Source organism: Silurus aristotelis (genome assembly GCF_946808225.1).
Source record: "Silurus aristotelis genome assembly, chromosome: 17".
Lineage (NCBI taxonomy): Eukaryota > Metazoa > Chordata > Actinopteri > Siluriformes > Siluridae > Silurus > Silurus aristotelis.
The window spans coordinates 2,578,168-2,585,521 of NC_139590.1; positions in this window are offsets into that span (position 1 = coordinate 2,578,168).

The following is a 7,354-nucleotide window of genomic DNA, read 5'->3' on the forward strand; positions in this document are numbered from 1 at the left end:
ACTAATACACTGATACAATAATACACTGATACAATAATACACTAATACACTGATACAATAATACAAGAATACACTAATACAATAATACACTAATACACTGATACAATAATACACTGATACAATAATACACTAATACACTGATACAATAATACAAGAATACACTAATACAATAATACACTAATACACTGATACAATAATACACTGATACAATAATACACTGATACAATAATACACTGATACAATAATACAAAAATACACTAATACAATAATACACTAATACACTGATACAATAATACACTGATACAATAATACACTGATACAATAATACAAAAATACACTAATACAATAATACACTAATACACTGATACAATAATACACTGATACAATAATACACTGATACAATAATACAAAAATACACTAATACAATAATACACTAATACAATAATACACTGATACAATAATACAAGAATACACTAATACAATAATACACTGATACAATAATACACTGATACAATAATACAAAAATACACTAATACAATAATACACTAATACAAGAATACACTAATACACTAATACAATAATACACTGATACAATAATACACTGATACAATAATACAATAATACACTAATACACTGATACAATAATACACTAATACACTGATACAATAATACACTAATACAATAATACAAGAATACACTAATACAATAATACACTGATACAATAATACATTATACACTAATACACTAATACAATAATACACTAATACAATAATACACTGATACAATAATACACTAATACAATAATACACTAATACAGTAATACAATGATACAGTAGAACATTATACAGTAAAACACTAATACAGTAATACAATAATACACTGATACAATAATACACTAATACAGTAATACAGTAATACACTGATACAGTAATACACTGATACAGTAATACAATAATACACTAATACAGTAATACACTGATACAGTAATACACTGATACAATAATACACTGATACAGTAATACACTGATACACTAATACAGTAAGACAATGATACAGTAGAACATTATACAGTAAAACAATAATACAGTAATACACTGATACAATAATACACTGCTACAGTAATACAGTAATACACTAATACAATAATACATTATACAGTAATACACTGACACAGTAATACAGTAATACAGTAATACACTGATACAGTAATACACTAATACACTAATACAGTAAAACACTGATACAGTAATACACTAATACAATAATACATTATACACTAATACACTGATACAGTAAAACACTGATACAGTAATACACTGATACAATAATACATTATACACTAATACACTGATACAGTAATACACTGATACAGTAATACAGTAATACACTAATACACTAATACAGTAATACAGTGATAAAGTAATACACTGATACAGTAATACACTAATACAGTAATACACTAATACACTAATACAGTAAAACACTGATACAGTAATACACTAATACAATAATACATTATACACTAATACACTGATACAGTAAAACACTGATACAGTAATACACTGATACAATAATACATTATACACTAATACACTGATACAGTAATACACTGATACAGTAATACAGTAATACACTAATACACTAATACAGTAATACAGTGATAAAGTAATACACTGATACAGTAATACACTAATACAGTGATAAAGTAATACACTGATACAGTAATACACTGATACAGTAATACAGTAATACACTAATACAGTAATACAGTAATACACTGATACAGTAATACACTAATACACTGATACAGTAATACACTGATACAGTAATACACTAATACAGTAATACACTGATACAGTAATACAGTAATACACTAATACAGTAATACAGTAATACACTGATACAGTAATACACTGATACAGTAATAAACTAATACAGTAATACAGTAATACACTGATACAGTAATACACTGATACAGTAATACAGTAATACACTGATACATTAATACACTGATACAGTAATACAGTAATACACTAATACAGTAATACAATAATACACTGATACAGTAATACAGTAATACACTGATACAGTAATACACTAATACACTGATACAGTAATACACTAATACAGTAATACACTGATACAGTAATACAGTAATACACTGATACAGTAATAAACTAATACAGTAATACAATAATACACTGATACAGTAATACAGTAATACACTGATACAGTAATACACTAATACACTGATACAGTAATACACTGATACAATAATACACTAATACAGTAATACAGTACTACACTGATACAGTAATACAGTAATACACTAATACAGTAATACACTAATACACTAATACAGTAATACACTGATACAGTAATACACTAATACAGTAATACACTGATACAGTAATAAACTAATACAATAATACACTGATACAGTAATACAGTAATACACTGATACAGTAATACACTGATACAGTAATACACTAATTCACTGATACAGTAATACACTAATACAGTAATACAGTAATACACTGATACAGTAATACAGTAATACAGTAATACAGTAATACACTGATACAGTAATACAGTAATACACTGATACCGTAATACACTGATACAGTAATACAGTAATACACTGATACAGTAATAAACTAATACAGTAATACAATAATACACTGATACAGTAATACAGTAATACACTGATACAGTAATACACTGATACAGTAATACAGTAATGCACTGATACAGTAATACACTAATACAGTAATACACTGATACAGTAATACAGTAATACACTGATACAGTAATACACTAATACAGTAATACACTAATACAGTAATACACTGATACAGTAATACAGTAATACACTGATACAGTAATACAGTAATACACTAATACAGTAATACACTGATACAGTAATACAGTAATACACTAATACAGTAATACACTGATACAGTAATACAGTAATACACTGATACAGTAATACACTGATACAGTAATAAACTAATACAGTAATACAATAATACACTGATACAGTAATACAGTAATACACTGATACAGTAATAAACTAATACAGTAATACAATAATACACTGATACAGTAATACAGTAATACACTGATACAGTAATAAACTAATACAGTAATACAGTAATACACTGATACAGTAATACAGTAATACAGTAATACAGTAATACACTGATACAGTAATACAGTAATACACTGATACCGTAATACACTGATACAGTAATACAGTAATACACTGATACAGTAATAAACTAATACAGTAATACAATAATACACTGATACAGTAATACAGTAATACACTGATACAGTAATACAGTAATACACTGATACAGTAATAAACTAATACAGTAATACAATAATACACTGATACAGTAATACAGTAATACACTGATACAGTAATACACTGATACAGTAATACACTAATACAGTAATACAATAATACACTGATACAGTAATACACTGATACAGTAATAAACTAATACAGTAATACAATAATACACTGATACAGTAATACACTGATACAGTAATACACTAATACACTGATACAGTAATAAACTAATACAGTAATACAGTAATACACTGATACAGTAATACAGTAATACACTGATACAGTAATACAGTAATACACTGATACCGTAATACACTGATACAGTAATACAGTAATACACTGATACAGTAATAAACTAATACAGTAATACAGTAATACACTGATACAGTAATACAGTAATACACTGATACAGTAATACAGTAATACACTGATACAGTAATACACTGATACAGTAATAAACTAATACAGTAATACAATAATACACTGATACAGTAATACAGTAATACACTGATACAGTAATACAGTAATACACTGATACAGTAATACACTGATACAGTAATAAACTAATACAGTAATACAATAATACACTGATACAGTAATACAGTAATACACTGATACAGTAATACAGTAATACACTGATACAGTAATACACTGATACAGTAATACAGTAATACACTGATACAGTAATAAACTAATACAGTAATACAATAATACACTGATACAGTAATACAGTAATACACTGATACAGTAATACAGTAATACCCTAATACAGTAATACAGTAATACACTAATACAGTAATACACTGATACAGTAATACAGTAATACCCTAATACAGTAATACAGTAATACACTAATACAGTAATACACTGATACAGTAATACAGTAATACACTGATACAGTAATACACTAATACAGTAATACACTGATACAGTAATACAGTAATACACTGATACAGTAATACAGTAATACCCTAATACAGTAATACAGTAATACACTAATACAGTAATACACTGATACAGTAATACAGTAATACACTGATACAGTAATACACTAATACAGTAATACACTGATACAGTAATACAGTAATACACTGATACAGTAATACACTGATACAGTAATACAGTAATACACTGATACAGTAATACACTAATACAGTAATACACTGATACAGTAATACAGTAATACACTGATACAGTAATACACTAATACAGTAATACACTGATACAGTAATACAGTAATACACTAATACAGTAATACACTGATACAGTAATACAGTAATACACTGATACAGTAATACACTGATACAGTAATACACTGATACAGTAATACAGTAATACACTAATACAGTAATACACTGATACAGTAATACAGTAATACACTAATACAGTAATACACTGATACAGTAATACAGTAATACACTGATACAGTAATACACTGATACAGTAATACAGTAATACAATAATACACTGATACAGTAATACAGTAATACACTGATACAGTAATAAACTAATACAGTAATACAGTAATACACTGATACAGTAATACAGTAATACACTGATACAGTAATACAGTAATACACTGATACCGTAATACACTGATACAGTAATACAGTAATACACTGATACAGTAATAAACTAATACAGTAATACAATAATACACTGATACAGTAATACAGTAATACACTGATACAGTAATACAGTAATACACTGATACAGTAATAAACTAATACAGTAATACAATAATACACTGATACAGTAATACAGTAATACACTGATACACTAATACACTGATACAGTAATACACTAATACAGTAATACAATAATACACTGATACAGTAATACACTGATACAGTAATAAACTAATACAGTAATACAATAATACACTGATACAGTAATACACTGATACAGTAATACACTAATACACTGATACAGTAATAAACTAATACAGTAATACAGTAATACACTGATACAGTAATACAGTAATACACTGATACAGTAATACAGTAATTCACTGATACCGTAATACACTGATACAGTAATACAGTAATACACTGATACAGTAATAAACTAATACAGTAATACAGTAATACACTGATACAGTAATACAGTAATACACTGATACAGTAATACAGTAATACACTGATACAGTAATACACTGATACAGTAATAAACTAATACAGTAATACAATAATACACTGATACAGTAATACAGTAATACACTGATACAGTAATACAGTAATACACTGATACAGTAATACACTGATACAGTAATAAACTAATACAGTAATACAATAATACACTGATACAGTAATACAGTAATACACTGATACAGTAATACAGTAATACACTGATACAGTAATACAGTAATACACTGATACAGTAATACACTGATACAGTAATAAACTAATACAGTAATACAATAATACACTGATACAGTAATACAGTAATACACTGATACAGTAATACAGTAATACACTGATACAGTAATACACTGATACAGTAATACAGTAATACACTGATACAGTAATAAACTAATACAGTAATACAATAATACACTGATACAGTAATACAGTAATACACTGATACAGTAATACAGTAATACCCTAATACAGTAATACAGTAATACACTAATACAGTAATACACTGATACAGTAATACAGTAATACCCTAATACAGTAATACAGTAATACACTAATACAGTAATACACTGATACAGTAATACAGTAATACACTGATACAGTAATACATTAATACAGTAATACACTGATACAGTAATACAGTAATACACTGATACAGTAATACAGTAATACCCTAATACAGTAATACAGTAATACACTAATACAGTAATACACTGATACAGTAATACAGTAATACACTGATACAGTAATACACTAATACAGTAATACACTGATACAGTAATACAGTAATACACTGATACAGTAATACACTGATACAGTAATACAGTAATACACTGATACAGTAATACACTAATACAGTAATACACTGATACAGTAATACAGTAATACACTGATACAGTAATACACTAATACAGTAATACACTGATACAGTAATACAGTAATACACTAATACAGTAATACACTGATACAGTAATACAGTAATACACTAATACAGTAATACACTAATACAGTAATACACTGATACAGTAATACAGTAATACACTAATACAGTAATACACTGATACAGTAATACAGTAATACACTGATACAGTAATACACTGATACAGTAATACACTGATACAGTAATACAGTAATACACTAATACAGTAATACACTGATACAGTAATACAGTAATACACTAATACAGTAATACACTGATACAGTAATACAGTAATACACTGATACAGTAATACACTGATACAGTAATACAGTAATACACTAATACAGTAATACACTGATACAGTAATACAGTAATACACTGATACAGTAATACACTGATACAGTAATACACTAAACATAACAGCTCATTTGTCCTTCATCCTATGGAATATTAGGAGGCCATGCATTACAGTAGTCCCCTGTTTATTGGTTATCTTCCAAAACCGCACGCGATAAAAGAAAAAAACGGCGCCACCCCAAAAATGCTTCTTTTAATTTTTCCGTTGTTTAAGCCATAAATCATCCTCCCTCACACATTATACACACACAGAAAACATTTGCAAAAATACAGTAATTATAATTTTTCTTTTTCCAATCTAACAATGACAAAAATTGTAAATTGCATCGTTCAAACCGAACACCTACAAGTCCTTATATCACCACCGCCATAAACCTCCTCCCTAGTCTACCTCTTTTCCTCCTGCCTGGAGTCTCCATTCTCAGCATTCTTCCACCGCTTCATATACCCTGTGTCCCTCACTGTCTCTCTCGCCTCGTCTCCAAAATGTCCTGTCTGCTCAGTCCCTCTAATAACCTCATTTCTGATTCTGTCCATCCCGTCCAATACCAATCCTCCAGTACATCTGATCAGTGAGGTTAT